We start from the raw sequence: 18,686 nt of genomic DNA on the forward strand, positions 1-18,686 counted from the left end.
GTGGGCTCTGCTGTATACTACTGTGGGCTCTGCTGTATACTACTGTGTAGGCAGCGCTGTATACTACTGAGCCCTGTGCTGTTACTGTGGTCTCTGCTGTATACTACTGTGGTCTCTGCTGTATACTACTGTGGTCTCTGCTGTATACTACTGTGGGCTCTGCTGTATACTACTGTGGGCTCTGCTGTATACTACTGTGGGCTCTGTTGTATACTACTGTGGGCTCTGCTGTATACTACTGTGGGCTCTGCTGTACACTACTGTGGCCTGTGCTGTACACTACTGTGGGCTCTGCTGTACACTACTGTGGGCTCTGCTGTATACTACTGTGGGCTCTGCTGTACACTACTGTGGCCTGTGCTGTACACTACTGTGGGCTCTGCTGTACACTACTGTGGGCTCTGCTGCACACTACTGTGGGCTCTGCTGTACACTACTGTGGTCAGTGCTGTATACTACTGTGGTCAGTGCTGTATACTATATGGAGGACTATGGGAAGTGTATAATACTATATGGAGGACTATGGGGTTTATTATACTAAACAAGCAAAATGCTGCATATTCATTGGGTGATTGGATTGTTTATGCCGGAATAAAAATCCTTGTTCTCAGCAGCACATCGCCGGTGTAAACTGTAGATATGCTGCTGATAACATGATGCTGTATGGTGATCTGTAGTGATCTATTAGTGATCGTTCTGTCCCCTTCATTCTTTCTCAGATGGTGGAAAGAGGCAGGGAAACAAGCATCCATGACTTCAGTATTGTCGATCACACTCGTTTAGCGGCCTGAGATCAGCGCAGGTAAATACAACCGAAATGCTTCTGTATGATGTGCAATATGCTAGCATTTGGGGCCCCATTTTAAACTTTTAAACACTATGGAGCATCATGTGCGGCCATTATACAGTATGGAGCATCATGTGCGGTCAATATACAGTATGAAGCATCATGTGCGGTCATTATACAGTATGGAGCATCATGTGCGGTCAATATACAGTATGGAGCATCATGTGCAGCCAATATACAGTATGGAGCACTGTGTGGCCATATTTTTTTGTTTATAATTATTCTTTATAAAACAGTGTGATCAGCAGTGCTAAATGGATGTGGTTGGGACGTGGATATGGGTGTGACTAGTTATGAATGGGTGTGGCCAGAGGCGTGGCCTAAAATTTGCCGCGGTGCGCGGTGCGCGCCGCACACTTTTTCCCTCTTTCCCATCTTCAAAACTTGGGAGGTATGATGTTGGGCAGGGAGGGGGGCCCAGACACATTTCTTGCACAGGGGCCCAAAGCTGTCAGTGTCCGCCACTGTTGTCATTAGTATAGTCACAGATAATGCTCCCTACCTCCCTGTCCTTGTAAATTAAGTAGACACAGATAGTGCTGTATCCCCACCTCTTTTTGTAAATAATGTATGCACAGATAGTACTTCCCTGTTTCACCTTGTAAATGGTGTAAATGGTGTAAATAAAGAGGTACAGATGACAGTATTGCTTCTATCTTTCTTCGTAAATGATGTAGGCACCTTCCTTTTCATATAAGGTATTAAAGTAGGAACAGTTAGGGTGACCAGATGAGCAAAAAGTGGTCAGAGCCCCAGATTCTGCAACACAGCAAATAAACAAAGAACCAATGCTGGTGCTCCCAGGACAAGAGGACCCAGGGTTGAATTTCCAAAATCTAACGGGGCACACTGAGTTGAGGTCTGGTCCATGGACAACTGGAATTGAGGACAGCCGGGCTTGAAGCTCTGGAGGCCATGGCCCTTCATTTCACGAATCCTGGCAACAACGGGGCACACTGAGCAGAGGTCTGGTCCATGGACACCTGGAATTGGGGACATCCAGGCTTGAAGCTCTGGAGGCCATGGCCCTTCATTTCACGAATCCTGGCAACTGATCATGAAGACTGCCTACATCAACTTATCTTCAGAGGAACCCAAAAATTTGAAAAAGGGGTCATCAAAACATCAAATCCTTAATTTTTTTTCCAAAAAATATTTGTATTTCCTGCGTTACAAAAACACAGCATAGACAAGGGTCGAAGCAATAGCATTTCTTCTGTCTGCAGCGAAGAAGGAGTTAAGACGATGGCATTGTCTGCCCGCTCCTTTCTTGTTGATTCAGTGGCTGCCTCCGAGACAGAAATGGTAACTCTCAAACTGAAGGAAAGAAAAGCCTTTTGAGGAGACGCTATCCAGCGCAGGACCAACTAGGCAGCGGGTCACCCTGAGCAACCAACCAAGTTTTTTTTTATTCAACTATGAGAAAACTTTTTTCTATTCTTTGTCCCCCTTTCTCCTTCCCCTTCCTTTTTTTTCTCTTTTCCTTTCTGGTTACTTTAGATCTGTACTGACCGATTCATCTAAAGAGGCGGTTGTGAAATGAAAGTGCGAGAACATATCCTACAGCCAAAGAGCCTCGAATTGGGAATTTTAGAAAATTTTAATTGGGGAAGGGAACTTTCCAATTTTCAATAACAAATTTTTCATCAAATTTTTTTATGATAAATAAACCTAAATGAATTTTGAGCAAAATCAAATTTTTTTTTTTTTTTACCTTCTGGCATCTTTTTAGGGCAAAAAGTATAATTTTCTTCTAAAATGTTTGTGTGAAAATTACAGGTGTTTGGAAAGTCACTCCAGGGAGGGACTGGAAGACGTTTGCACCAAAAATTTGTGATTTTTTTTGTAAGAAAGTTGCAATTGATGAATCAGTCAAAATATCTGTGAACCCCAAAAACTTCACCCTTAATGAAGAACCTAAAAAAAAAGTGAAAACATATAAAATAGACTTTAAAAAAGTTATAAAATAAAAGAAGAATAAGACGCAAATGAAAAACAGGTGAAAAACACAAAAAACTGGACCCCCAAAAAGCACAAATTCTATATTGAACTGGAACCACAGACGCTAAATTTTTGCATTTTTCACTTTCACTATTAATTTCTTTTATAATACCTGATATTTGGTGCAAACGTTGGGGGATAGGTTGAATGTAAGGGCATTGGTAGCAAAGTGGGCATAGCAAATTTGCCAGGACTGTCCCAGATATTCAGAGACAGTCCTAGTAAATTTGGGGTTTCTGAAATCCCACCTGAAAGTGGACAATACTGCAGGGAACATACTTTCACTGCTAAGCCTATAACATCACACACAATCATGTGTTCCGATCTATATATCATAGAGCGCCATCTTATGGCAGCTATTAGTCATTACATTAAACTAAAATTTGCAGGGAGTCCATGAACCTGATGTCATAACCGCTGCCTAGCAAACTCGAGAACATATTCATTACAAATCCTGAAGGACAATAACAATATTTCCTTTCTTATACAGTTGCAATCAGAATTATTCATCCCCCAGTGCAAATTTGGTTTGTTAGCAAAATTTAGAAACTTTGCAATAAATCAATAAAAGAACACTGCAAATAGGTGAACACAACAATTAGAACAAGTGGTGGTTTCTCCATATTCAGCACAAAATGGCACTTTTACCGACTACTGCAGTCTCCAAATTATTCATCCCCTTAATAATAAGAGTCTTTACTGCTTAGTAGAGCACCTCTGGCTGTTGTAACCAGCTACAGATAAGGATAGGTCATCAATATGATTAAGAGAAGAGCTCTTTGACCTACACAAACAAGGAAAATGAGACACAAATCTACAAAGGCATTGACTGCTCCCAGACTTCACAAGTTCAAAGTTACAGGAACACCAGTTACATTATCCGGATATGGCAGAAAGAAGAGGCTGTTACCGGCTGCCACCAGATTCCCCATGAGGCAGGTGGTCAAAAAATCTGGAGTCACTGCAAAAAGACCTTCAGCAAGATTTGGTGGCAGCAGCCACTAAGGTTTCAGTTTGCACATTACAGAGTGTACAAAACCCTGAAGATCTCCATGCCCAGACTCCTAGACATCACCTCTACTAACTCAAGAAAAGTTGTACTGCATGGAATATATTGAAAACCATATTAGTTACCACAGAAGTTTTGTAATACTTTTCTGTGGAGCAATTAACCAAAAACTGGAAGTTTTGGGGTTTATGGATCAGTGGTGTGTCTGGAGGAGGAAGAATGAAGTATATGCTGAAAAGAACACTCTGTTGATAGTGAAGCATGGTGGAGACTTGGTGATATCTACAGTGAAGTATGGCAGAGACCCTGTGATATGCATGGTGGAGATTCGGTGATATCTACAGAGAAGCATAGCAGAGACTCGGTGATATCTACAGTGAAACATGAAAGAGACTCGGTGATATATACAGTGAAGCATGGTGAACACTTGGTGATATCTACAGTGAAGCATGGTGGTGGCTTAGTAATATCTATAGCAAAGCATGGTAGTGGCTTTGTGATATTTACAGTAATATTTACAGTGAAGCATGGAGGTGGCTGAATGATACCTACAGAGAAGCATGACAGTGGCTTGGTGATGCCTACAGTGAAGCATGGGGGTAGCTTGGTGATGCCTAACTTGAAGCATGACATTGGCTCAGGGATGCCTACAGTGAAGCATGTCTGTGGCTCAGTGATACTTACAGTGAAGCATGATGGTGGCTCGGTGATACCTACAGTGAAGCATGTCTGTTGCTCGGTGATACCTACAGTGAAGCATGTTTGTGGGTCAGTGATACCTACAGTGAAGCATGGCGGTGGCTTGGTGATACCTACAGTGAAAAATGTCTGTAGCTCGGTGATACATACAGTGAAGCATGGCGGTGGCTCGGTGATACCTACAGTGAAGCATGGCGGTAGGTCGGTGATACCTACAGTGAAGCATGAAGCATGGTGGTGGCTCGGTGATGCCTACAGTGAAGCATGGCGGTGGCTCGCTGATACACATAAATCCCCAACAGTGTCACCAAAAAAGCACCCCCACACCATCACACCTCCTCCTCCATGCTTCACGGTGGGAACCAGGCATGTAGAGTCCATCCGTTCACCTTTTCTGCGTCGCACAAAGACACGGTGGTTGGAACCAAAGATCTCAAATTTGGATTAATCAGACCAAAGCACAGATTTCCACTGGTCTAATGTCCATTCCTTGTGTTCTTTAGCCCAAACAAGTCTCTTCTGCTTGTTGCCTGTCCTTAGCAGTGGTTTCCTAGCAGTTATTTTACCATGAAGGCCTGCTGCACAAAGTCTCCTCTTAACAGTTGTTGTAGAGATGTGTCTGCTGCTAGAACTCTGTGGCATTGACCTGGTCTCTAATCTGAGCTGCTGTTAACCTGAGATTTCTGAGGCTGGCGACTCGGATAAACTTGTCCTCAGAAGCAGAGGTGACTCTTGGTCTTCCTTTCCTGGGGCCGTCCTCATGTGAGCCAGTTTCTTTGTAGCGCTTGATGGTTTTTGCAACTGCACTTGGGGACACTTTCAAAGTGTTCCCAATTTTTCGGACTGACTGACCTTCATTTCTTAAAGTAATGATGGCCACTCGTTTTTCTTTACTTAGCTGCTTTTTTCTTGCCATAATACAAATTCTAACAATCTATTCAGTAGAACTATCAGCTGTGTATCCACCAGACTTCTGCACAACGCAACTGATGGCCCCAACCCCATTTATAAGGCAAGAAATCCCACTTATTAGACCTGATAGGGCACACCTGTGAAGTGAAAACCATTCCCGGTGACTACCTCTTGAAGCTCATCAAGAGAATGCCAAGAGTGTGCAAAGCAGTCATCAAAGCAAAACGTGGCTACTTTGAAGAACCTAGAATATAAGAGATATTTTCAGTTGTTTCACACTTTTTTGTTAAGTATATAATTCCACATGTGTTAATTCATAGTTTTGATGCCTTCAGTGTGAATGTACAATTTTCATAGTCATGAAAATACAGAAAAATCTTTAAAAGAGAAGGTGTGTTCAAACTTTTGGCCTGTACTGTACCTACAGTGAAGCATGGGGGTGGCTCGGTGATACCTATTGTAAAGCATGGTGGCTTGGTGATCCTCTGGGGCTGCTTTCCTTCCTCTGGCAAGGGATCGCAGCCTTCAGACACGGAAGGCCAGCCACTCAACTAAATGATGGCAGCTGTTCATTGCATAAATGGTGGCCACTTGTACCTGGGACCTGTCCTAGTGAAGGTAGACTCCATTATCCCCAGTCCCCCTCCTGGTTGTGGAGGTCTATAACTATTGTTATTATCTTTTCTTAATTTTGGTGTGGATATTGTGTTGTATCGCATTCAATAATTCCCTGCAGACTGGGAAGACAAAATAGACACACAACTCCTCCTCCATCTCCTAAATCATCCACGATGGCATCACCCATAGACTTTCTGTTTCCGATATGACTTGTTTGTGTCATATAACGAGGCCTTGCTGCCTACATTAACATTGCATCAAGGACACAGAGCGGCAGTCATGTCAATAACGGAGCGAGGGCGTCCATTAATCAGGAGGAAGTGTTGGAGAAGTTTGGCCATTTTCCCCGCTCTACATTAGCGAGTGGATCATTAAACGTGATCAATCAATAACCATAAACTGTAAATTATCTTAATTGCTGGCGTTGAGCGGAAAAAGTTTAGAACAACTGAACATTATGACAAAGGCAAAGTCACAATACACTGGCAGATGAATTACATCAGGAAGATAAAGCTTAGGTCAATGATAACAACTTGGAGCAGTGTCGATCGGTTTAAGCATCTGAAAATCTGAAAACGGCATCATCAATAAATATAAGTGACACTGATACATATTATTGACATAGATCTAAAAAAATGTGTTACTGTGCACATACATTACATTACATTACTGATCCTGTACTGATCCTGAGTTACATCCTGTATTATACCCCAGAGCTGCACTCACTATTCTGCTGGTGCAGTCACTGTGTACATACATTACATTACTGATCCTGAGTTACATCCTGTATTATACCCCAGAGCTGCACTCACTATTCTGCTGGTGCAGTCACTGTGTACATACATTACATTACTGATCCTGAGTTACATCCTGTATTATACCCCAGAGCTGCACTCACTATTCTGCTGGTGCAGTCACTGTGTACATACATTACATTACTGATCCTGAGTTACATCCTGTATTATACCCCAGAGCTGCACTCACTGTTCTGCTGGTGCAGTCACTGTGTACATACATTACATTACTGATCCTGAGTTACATCCTGTATTATACCCCAGAGCTGCACTCACTATTCTGCTGGTGCAGTCACTGTGTACATACATTACATTACTGATCCTGAGTTACATCCTGTATTATACCCCAGAGCTGCACTCACTATTCTGCTGGTGCAGTCACTGTGTACATACATTACATTACTGATCCTGAATTACATCCTGTATTATACCCCAGAGCTGCACTCACTGTTCTGCTGGTGCAGTCACTGTGTACATACATTACATTACTGATCCTGAGTTACATCCTGTATTATACCCCAGAGCTGCACTCACTATTCTGCTGGTGCAGTCACTGTGTACATACATTACATTACTGATCCTGAGTTACATCCTGTATTATACCCCAGAGCTGCACTCACTATTCTGCTGGTGCAGTCACTGTGTACATACATTACATTACTGATCCTGAGTTACATCCTGTATTATACTCCAGAGCTGCACTCACTATTCTGCTGGTGCAGTCACTGTGTACATACATTACATTACTGATCCTGAGTTACATCCTGTATTATACCCCAGAGCTGCACTCACTATTCTGCTGGTGCAGTCAGTGTGCAGATACATTACATTACTGATCCTCAGTTACATACTGTATTAGGCAGGTTTCACATGTTAGTGCCTCTGGTACGTGTAGTGACAGTTTTCTCACGAACCAGAGACACTGACACACGTAGACCCATTCAAATGAATGGTTCTATGCACATGTCAGCGGGTCAGAGACATGTCCATGTTTTACCGGCAGCACGTACCGCAATACGTCCCGTACACGTGCACATGGAGAACCTTGCAAACTGTCCTCCGTGTGCATGGACGGCCACGGGAGAAACAGCGCTACTGTAAGCGCTGTTCCCCTGCGTGTGGTGCTGAAGCCGTCTGTCATCCCTTCTCCCCTGCTCGGCCGAAAGCAGCACGAGCGTTGGAGCAGGGATGTAAGAAAACCCGACGTGCGGTCCCCCCCCTATATTTTCCAACCAACCCAGCAAAACTCACAGGTGCGAGCTGCTATTCTCAGGCTGGTAAGGGGCCATGGCTATGGGTCCCCCCCAGCCATAAAAGAGCAGCCCGCAGCTGCCCAGAAAAGGCACGTCCATTATTAACCAGGCTTAATGTCACCTTACAATAGCAAGGTGACATTAACCCCTTATTACCCCATATGCCACCACTACAGGGCAGTGGGAAGAGAGAGGCTAAGTGCTGGAATTGGCGTATCTAATAGATGTGCCTTTTCTGGGCAGCTGCGGGCTGCTGTTTTAAGGCTGGGGGGGGGGGGGGGCCATAGCCAAGGCCACTTATCAGCCTGAGAATAGCAGCCCGTACCTGTGAGTTTTTCCGGGTTGGTTGGAAAATATAGGGGGGGACCGCACGTCGGGCTTTCTTTCATCCCTTCTCCCCTGCTCGCACTGCTTTCGGCCGAGCAGGGGAGAAGGGATGACAGCCGGCTTCAGCACCACACGCAGGGGAACAGCGCTTACAGTAGCGCTGCTTCCCGGCGCTGTACATGTGGTCCTGATACTTCCAGGCGGCCGTCCGTGTGGTCCTGATGCGGTACATGGGCGGCACACGGTTCTCGCACATGTGCCACACGGATGTACTACGTGAGCACACGGACATCTCCGGCACCGATTTTTCCAGTACCGGAAAAATCTGGACGTGTGAAACCACCCTTATACCCCAGAGCTGCACTCACTATTCTGCTGGTGCAGTCACTGTTTACATACATTACATTACTGATCCTGAGTTACATCCTGTATTATACTCCAGAGCTGCACTCACTATTCTGCTGGTGCAGTCACTGTGTACATACATTACATTACTGATCCTGAGTTACATCCTGTATTATACTCCAGAGCTGCACTCACTATTCTGCTGGTGCAGTCATGGTGTACATACATTACATTACTGATCCTGAGTTACATCCTGTATTATACCCCAGAGCTGCACTCACTATTCTGCTGGTGCAGTCACTGTGTACATACATTACATTACTGATCCTATATTATACCCCAGAGCTGTACTCTATTTTATGTTTTCTAATGTTCCCCATGTCCTATAACATAAAACAAACACAATTCAGTTTTTCTGCCCCTTTTACACCCTCAGATCGACCGAACAAAGCATCTCACATTTTTTTCAGGCCCAAATGTTATACTTGGTGCCCAGAATTCCCCGTCCCCTTCCCCCCTTCTCTTCTAAAAGTTTGACCAACAACGTGAAGGTAGAAGTCTTTGAAAAAGAACAACATTCATCAAACAGCTCATTAGTGCCACATCATAAAAAGAAAGGCCTTAGGCAAGTTAAGGGTCTCCATGAAAGTAGCCTGGAAAAAAAAAAATGAAATAAAAAAAAAAAGAACTGTGCTGTCTGCTTACATCCAAGAAAAGAAGAAAAAAAAACATGAAAAACCGTGTAAATGCTCCCAACTAAAGGCCAGACTCCATTCAGCCTGGAGAGAAAAGCCCCTCTCAATCCTCCTACTGTTGACCATATAATAAAATCAGAGGAAACGCTTTTGATGTCGCTTGGCACATACCACATGTGAATTGAGGGGCAATGGACTGGTTAAATTGCTATTTACATTTCCAGCTGTTTTACCAGCAATTTCCCCAACTTAATGGCCATTTAAGCTTTTTAAACAAGAAAATAGCTATTCTGCTCTGTGGCTATTTCATCCCCGCACGCCTATTGTGGCTTCCTCCCATCCCCTCTCGGCCGCTGACCCTTTTGACACTATGTCCTCTCTCCCGCATTATGAGATCCCATCTTTGATTCTCTAGGTCCAGGCCTCCTGGACGGCTTAATCCATAATTATCCTGTTAAATATGGCTAGGAATAGAGCCAAAGACAAAATAAAATACAATTTATTCCTGCCGGCTGGGTCTATAAAATGCATTGCGTAAAACAAAAAAAAGGGAAGAACCTGAATCGCCCTACTACTGGTCTCAGTTTTTCGGGACATCTAGGTGACAATCATTGTGGCCGCCGTTAGAGTTCCTTCTTGAGTGATTTGCGCTTACGTTGTGTCTTCGGAAACATTTGAAATGCGTCGTCTGTATTCTTTTCAAATTATTTTATTTTGGATTAAAAAAAAAAAGTTTGGACACTGCCATATCGTGGTGCCCCTAGATCGGGTGGCGCTTGATCCACTACTGTCGAAAGAGGATCTTCCTCGCCCTAAAGAGGGGCAGCTACTACGCATACTAATGTTGTGCCTAATGGATATGGGGCTAAAGAGAATATATGTTTGTTCACTGCCATATCGATAGGACCAGGTGGGGCCCTTTGATCAGTTGGAGCTTGATCTACTGCCGATGGAGTATCTTTCTTCTCCGGTGTGCCAAAGAGGAGCAGCTCCTACCCGTAATGTTGTGCCTAATGCATATGGGGCTAAAGAGAAAATAAAATACAATTTACTCCTGACGAGTGGGTCTATGAATTGAGTTTCTGTTGTAAAAAAAAAGTGTAGAACCTAAATAAAATTATGACTAGTCTTGGTTTTTCAAGACATCTGGTTGACAATCAACGTGGCCACCATTAAGAGTCCCTTCTTGAGTGCTTTGCGCTTAGTTATAGGTTGCGCCATCGTAAAGATTCGAAACGCGCCATCTGTGTTCTTTTAAAATTATTTTATTTTGGATGAAAAAAAAGTTTGGACACTGCCATATCGATAGTACAGGGTGGTGCTCTTAGATGGAGTGGTGCTTGATCTACTTCTACTGTTGATGGAGTATCTTCCTTCCCGAATGTGCCGAAGACGGGCAGATACTGCGCATACTAATGTTGTGCCTAATGGATATGGAGCCAAAGGGAAAATAAAATATAATGTATTCCTGACAGCCGGGTCTATGAAATGCGTTTCTGACATTAAAAAAAAGTGAAGACCCTAGATCACCCTAATACTAGTCTTAGTTTTTCGAGACATCTAGGTGATGATTAATGTGGCTGCCAGTAGAGTCCCTTCTTGAGTGCTTTGTGCTTACATTGTGCCTTCTAAAAGATCAGAAATGCGCTGTCTTTATTCTTTCAAAATACAGTATTCATTTTGGATTACAAAGAAAAAATTCTCCACTGCCATATCGATAGCACCAGGTGGGGCCTTTAGATCGGGTGGAGCTTGATCTTCTATTGCAGATGGAGGATCTTCCTTTCCTGGGGTGCTGAAGAGGAGGAGCTCCTACTCTTACTAATGTTGGGCACAGTGGATATGGAGCTAAAGAGAAAATAAAATACAATTAATTCCTGCCATCTGAGTCTCTAAAATGCGTTTCTGTTGTAAAAAAATGAGATCCTAAATCACCCTATGACTAGTCTTGGTTTTTCGAGACATCTGGTTGACTTGAGTGCTTTGCGCTTAGTTATATGTTCTGCCTTTGGAAAGATTCGAAACGCGCAGTCTGTATTCTTTATAAATTATTTTATTGTGGCTATAAAAAAAGTTTGGCCACTGCCATATCGATAGGACCGGATGGCAGCCTCAGACTGGGTTTTGCTTGATCTACTACTGCCGATGAAGTATCTTCCTTCCCAGGTGTGTCGAAGAGGAGCAGCTCCTACGCTTTTGGAGAATGTACTAATGCTCTACCTAATGGATATGGAGCCAAAGAGAAAATAAAGTACAATCTATTCCTGCTGGCTAGGCCTACAAAATGCATTTCTTCCATAAGAAAAAAAAGTGAAGACCTTAAACCACCGTATTCCTAGTCTTTTTCTGGACATTTAGGTGACAATCAATATGGCCACCATTAGAGAGCCTACTTGAGTGCTTTGTGCTTAGTTATATTCTGCACCATCAGAAACTTTCGGAACGCAAAATCTGTATTCTTTTAAATTAACTTGTTTCATTTTGGATAAAAATACAGTTTTTCCACTGCCATATCGATAGGAGCGGGTGGCGCTCTTAGACAGGGTGGCTCTTGATCTACTAAGGTCCACAGGGAATCGTGTGCCTAATAGGTAGCACTACTGCTCAAGGTGAGCCCCATAGCCATGGATAGATCCACAACACTTTTGACTGAACTTACTACCATAGTGGAGCACTGCTATATTATCTGTTTTCTCTAACTTTTGGAAACTAGCTGATATGTAAGGTAAGTGCCTAAGGCCTAAGACGCAAGAAGAGAATGCTAGGCTCACCTAGTGAGTAGGATCCACTAACCCTCAGATCCAGGTGGGCACAAGGACCCCAGGAATTGGTGTAGCAGGCAGGAAGGCAAGTGTGGAGCAATGACTTGGGACACTGGAGACCACAGGAGCACAGGTGCAGAGAGAACGCAGGCAAGTCCAAAGAAATGAAGGTAGCAGGTATGCCAGGTCATAAGGCATATGCGGACCAAGACCTGATAAAGAAGCATGGCACACAGGCAGAACGCAACACTATGAGTCTTAATACAAAGACACTCTTGTGTGTCTTGGTTCTTAAATAGGCCTTGGCAGATAATGCCATGGAGGCACACCAAGCCACCTGTAAAACCCAACGTGGAGCACAGCAAAGGGCAGTGGCAAAAGGTGAAGGTGGTGAAGCCCTGCCGAGCCGAGGCAAGTGTGTAACAGCGAAGTTCAACTCGGGTTCTCAGCAAGGTTGTTCTGATGGCGCAAGAATAAAGGCAGGAATCGACGAACGTCAAATAAAGTATGAATAAGCATGTCAACAAAACATATTTGAGAATCTCTACTTGAGGCCACTTCACCTGAGCACTATGTTATTGACCTTATTAGACTTATACACTCATAGCCAGAGTCTATCGCGCAGTTCTTAGTCTCTTGCACAGCGCCTAGGTTGCTATGCCCATGGTACATATCCTCTCTGCAGCTCTGTGGCCATCACTCAGCTTACTTCTGCAGGGTAAATGCATTTCGATCAGGCGCCAGATTGCCTGCCTCAGCGGGCCTCTCCCACTTTCTAGTCCTCTCTCTGCAGTGTCGATTGACATCTGTAGATCGTTGCGGTTTTGCAGGCCATCTTTTCTCTGCAGGCCAACACTGTGACATAAACTAGGGAGCTTTCCTCCACTTTAAAGTTCTCAGAGGTGTTCTACTCGGCTTTCAACTGGTTTGACTGGTATGGTACAGAGAACCCAATCCTCATACCCAGCTGACACCAGGTACCTACTATCCATCCAACTTTCCTGGCAACAGGAGGGGAGCCTCCAACTCCTACCTACTGGACTTCTGCTTTCCTGTAGGCTTTGGCTATGCTCTTCCTTTGAAAGGTCACCACAACACCCTTTTCTTCAGGAGTATCCATTAAAATGCCTAAACTGTCTGTAAAGGCACCACCTCTGGTTCTTGAATATTTACCCCTTCTTTTTCTTTTGAGTGAGGAGCTGGTCATCATTACTATTTATCATCAGGAGCTGGCAACTATTCCCTTCAGCAGCGCACTCTAGCATCTTACAGACAGCGATGCCTCAGCCCTGTTACTCAGAACTGCCTCTCTTCTGAGGAGGAGGCTCAGGCCTCAGTGGTCATTGTTAGGCCCAAAAAGGAACTGCATTCTTAGAACAACTTACTCGCCCATGCTCCTGCGGTGTCTGCTACCTCCCAGGACCTGCGCATGGCACGTAGGTCTCCTGAGAGTGTGCTTAAAGAGGCAGCATTCGCTTCCAAAAATGTCCCAAGCCAATAGCTGGGAGACGCCTGATGAATAGGGAGACACCTCTCTATTGGGAGGTGCCTTAGCAACTCTAGTGTCAGGACTCTGAACATTTTTTATTACCTTTTTGTGCATTACTGCCCTTTTCCAAGATGGCGTCTTTGGTCTAATGTGCACTGTGTCTTCCTGCTATAAAACTCCACCCCAGCCTTCAGTCTGTGCTAGAGTATTCTGCCTTGCATCCAGCTCCTGACCTCTGGTAACTTCCTGGCTATACACCTGCTCCTGTGAACCTGTGGGGTTATCCTGCTACTCTGCTCTGAGTTCCTGCTGCATACACCAGTTCCAGTAATCCTCCATCTGCTGCTCGTGTTTACTTCCATCTGCATTTGCTGGACATGTAAGCTGTTGCTGCTCTGCAAGAACCTGAGACTATTACCCAGACCTCCCTGGTTGAGCTAAGATATTATTTGAACTGCCTATAAGAATATCTATCTGTGTTTTGGACTAAGCAAGGACTTATTCGTGTCAAGTATCCTCAAGAATAATTGTGCTTCATAGACTTTCTGTGTGATTGCATTTTCCTCTGAAGTTTCATATAGACTGCTGAGCTGCATTTGATATTTGCACCAAGTGTTGTGGACTTGAGTTTCTCTCTGCACCTGTTTGAATCACCATGTGATAATATAGACTTTACCACTTATAAAACTGTGTCCTGTAGTTGTCTTGTTCCACGCACAGAGTCTCCTGAGTTATCCCCTATAATTATTACAGGATACTCTAGCCAAAAAAAAAAAGGCGACTGCTGGAACAATGACTGCAGAAAGCAGACCAGAGCAGGTGTTTTCCAGAATTAGATCACTGCAGAAAGATGTGGAAGGTCTGCAAAAGAAGTTTGGAAGCTTTAAACACAATCAACAAGTGTTTGGACAGACTTTGCAGGACTTAAGCACCCGCATGGCAGGCCAGGAAAACAAACTTGCTGGCATAGAGTTCCAGTATGGACGGGCTTTTCAGGACATAAGCACGCAAATAGCTGCACAAGCAACTTTTCCCTCTGAGCAACCGCCACCAGCTAGCCCACCTAAGTTGCCCCCATTCAGATTTAATGGTGATCGCGACAAATTTTGTGGCTTTGTGAATCAATGTATGCTATATTTTGATGTGCATGCTGACCGGTTTCCTACTGATAGATCCAAAGTATTGTGTTTAATAATGCTGCTGACCGCACGAGCGCTCGCCTGGGCGAATCCGATGATTGAGTCTCGTGACCCACGGTTAAATAACTTGGATGATTTCTTGTCCGCTATGGCATTAATGTTTGATGATCCTAATCGCCGTGCAAATGCTGAATCTGCTTTATTGTCTTTACGCCAGGCAAAACGTTCTGTTATTGAGTATGCTACTGAATTCAGGAGATTAGCGGTAGATACCAATTGGGACAGTTATGCACAATTGCCTATTTTTAAAAGGGGTCTGTCTAGTATTGTAAAAGATGAACTAGCCCGCTCTGAGTCACCACAAGAGCTAGAGACATTTATACAGCATTGTGTGCGCATTGACATTCGCCTTACTGAGCGTAGGCAGGAGAAGTTTGCTGCATATAACCGTATTTCTAACTTTTCCCTTCCTTCCAAAGAGCCTGCAGGTAAAACATCTCGGGAGGTGGAGGAGGTGCCCATGCAAATTGATTCCGTTCAGAGGTGCGAGATCAATGAGCGCCGGGAGCATTGCCTTCATGAAAGTCTATGTTTCTACTGCGGCCAGTCTGACCACTTCTTGATCAATTGTCCTAAGCGTCCTAGATGGCCTAACAAGGTGCTAGCAGCAGTAGGGGAGTATGACAACTGTGATGATGAATCTGACATCTCTGAATGTAGCCTGCCTTTAAACGCTGTATTCCATTCACTTTCTATGACTTCACCCCCCAAGGAGCTTAAGGAAAAGAACTCTCACTGTTCTCGTGTAGTGAGCTGGCCGGCTGTGGCTGTTCCGTTATCATTGACATAGAATCTGTGACAGACACTGCCCCCGTGTGGCCAGAAGTTATACCTATACCGAATGTGATTACAGAGAAACAAACTGTATTGGCTAAACTCCCCCCTGTTGTGTCATGTGAACAGGAAGGGGAGGAAAAGAGAGAGCCCGGGAAACTTTTGAGTGCAGAGAGAAGTCTGTGTGTGCTGGCGTCCTCCTGTAGCACTCAGCGGTGACATCTTCACAGATCCTGGAGCCCATGAACTGTAAGCGGGTCCTCTGTTGAGAGGCCGAACATTCCACCCTTACCTGCTGAACCCCAAGGACTACAGTCTGGACCTGAGAGACAGAGTTTGTTCAATCCCTGTTGTTTTTCTCTTCGGACGGAGCGTCTCCCTGCAGTGACAGACAGGCCTGCGACGTGGGAAGATAACCTCCTGGAGCAAAGGAACTGGTAACGTGTGGATAGGGACAGTGAGGGATAGTTTGTTATTACACGTTATTTCTGTGAATAAGCATACTTTGTACTGTCTATTATTGTGTTCTGCTGTGTTAAGAAAAATGTATAACAGTAAAGATACGTTTGTTAAAATGGAATCTGAGTGTGGAGGTTTTGCTGGGCCAGATCATGGATATGCATGGGCGGCCTTGCCCTCGGACACTTCATCTGGCGTAGTCGGCAGGATCTGTGCCCAGCAAGATTCCCACCCAGGCCCAGTGTACAGTCAGAAACCGCCGCCGGTGTCCATTGTAAACCAGGTCAGGAAGTTTGGCGGGCGAAACTACCCCGTACCAGAGTGGGCGGAACAAGTGCGGATACTGGGAGAAATGTATAATATTGACCCTAAGACCTTGGCAGAAATGGCGGTACTGACGCTAGAGGGGGAGGCATGGACGACAGTCAGACTGGAGACGGTCAGGGGGCAGCGTGCGTTGGAGGATTTGGTGCAGGTGCTGGAAAAGACCTATGGACCTACTACGTACCAGGGAACACTGCGATACCTGTTCTTCAGACGGACACAGCTTGAATGGGAGGACATTCCCCAATATGCAAATGCCCTTCAGGTACTCCTTGAACAAGTCTGTGCAAAAGGGGAACAACAGACTACTATAGCTCCTCGTGACCTGGTACTGAGAGACCAATTCGTTATAGGGCTGAGAGACCAGTATCTTAACCGTACGCTACAGGACTTGATTCGGATGACGCCGACTCTCACCTTCGCTGAAGTCAAGCAGGAAGCCATAGAACGTTCTAGGGGACCCGTCATGGATGTGGGGACTCAAAGCGCTGCGTGCAGATCCATATTAGACAGTAAACAGCCCAACAGTGACACCGAGGAGCTGAAACAGATGGTAGCAGATTTACAGCAACAGGTGTCACAGTTAACACTAGAACGACAGAGAGACCAGCGGATACGACCTAGCCGTCCCGCGGGACCGTGTTGGTCTTGTGGTGACCCTCGCCACAGGGCGAATCGTTGTCCTCAACGAACAAACCATCAGTTACCACGACGAACAGAATATCAGCTACATCCACACGCAGAGCCACCACGCCAGGTCTCACCACAATGGCCGCCGTTAAAACTAGACACCCCTGCAGCTGAGGTTCGAGCAGCAGGGGGGGACAGAGAATGGGGTGTAGAAAAACAGAGCCAGCAACGGAGTATTCTCGCCTCGAGTAGTCCTACACTTGAAGTTATTCTGGAGGGAGTTGCAGTGCAAGGATTGATGGACACTGGGTCGCAAGTGACCACGATCTCTGAACAGTTTTATGAAAAGTACCTCAAACCAAGAACTGCTTGTGGTCCAGATACCACCATTAAGATTATTGCGGCTAATAACCTACCTATTCCACTAACCGGAGTCGCCTGGATGGATACGAAGGCCTGCGGACAAGACCTAGGGAAACGAGGAATCGTCATTGTCAAGGAAGGCTTCGGCTCCGAGACCCCAGTGATAATCGGAATGAATATCTTGAAAGACCTGGACCTTATGCTGTCGACAAGAAAAGGGCCCAAGTACTGGCAGAAAGTTACCAAACATAAACCGACTCATCTGGCGTTCCAACGCGTAATCCTTACTGTTGGACTTCAACAGATGGCAAAGGAACAACTACCCCTAGCAGCCATTAAAGTGCCCCGCTGTACCCGGATTACTTTGCCCGCTGAAAAAGAGACAGTCATTTCCCTGCCTCTTAACACCAACCGACAACTTGAAGGAGTTGAAGTGTTAATCGAGCCGAGGGCTCCAAGTGGGAGTAAGCTAAACCCACTAGTCGCCCGCACCCTAGCCGTCGTGAAGAACGGAAGAGTCCCTGTCAGGCTAAACAACACCGCAGACGTAGGTGTAGCTCTTGAGGCTGGCATGCAACTTGCCAGAGTATATGCTCTACCCACAGAAGTGAACCCCATGGGACCCTTACAATTCACCCCGTCTACAGAAGATGGCTGGACGGTAACTGTCTCAGCCATAAATGCTCAAGCAGATGATGAAGACATTGGGCGAAAACTACTGGAAAAAGTGCAACTGGACCCGTCCCAGTACACCAAACAGGAAGTGTCTCAAATGGAGAAACTACTGCGAGAACACCAAGACTCCTTTGCAAAGCATGATGCCGACTTCGGGTACACCACCAGTATCCAACACGAGATTCCCACGGGCGATGCTGCCCCTATTCGCGAGAGGTACCGACAAATACCACCTCAACAATACCAGGAGGTGAAAAGCCTCTTAGAATCTATGCTACACGCCGGAGTGGTGCGGGAAAGCCAGAGCCCATGGGCTGCACCCGTGGTTATAGTCAAAAAGAAAGATGGATCCTTGAGATTTTGCGTTGACTACCGTCGGTTGAACGCTTGCACGATCTGGGACTCCTATCCACTCCCCCGGATCGAAGAGTCACTGACCGCCCTGAAAAAGGCCAAATATTTTTCTTCTAGACTTGGCCAGTGGATATTGGCAGGTCCCCATGAGTGAGAA

At 45.2% G+C, this 18,686-nt stretch overlaps 1 protein-coding gene across 1 annotated transcript in view; it reads left to right on the top strand.

Moving 5' to 3' along the window:
* The first annotated feature begins 746 nt into the window (after positions 1 to 746).
* The window catches only part of TTLL12 (tubulin tyrosine ligase like 12), a 57,954-nt gene continuing 40,014 nt past the window's right edge, over positions 747 to 18,686 (top strand). Inside the window, exon 1 of the mRNA XM_077266591.1 lies at positions 747 to 802. The gene's annotated coding sequence lies outside the window, so the exon portion shown is untranslated. The remainder of the gene's footprint in view (positions 803 to 18,686) is intronic.

Source organism: Ranitomeya variabilis, chromosome 5 (genome assembly GCF_051348905.1).
Source record: "Ranitomeya variabilis isolate aRanVar5 chromosome 5, aRanVar5.hap1, whole genome shotgun sequence".
NCBI classification, from domain to species: Eukaryota; Metazoa; Chordata; class Amphibia; order Anura; family Dendrobatidae; genus Ranitomeya; species Ranitomeya variabilis.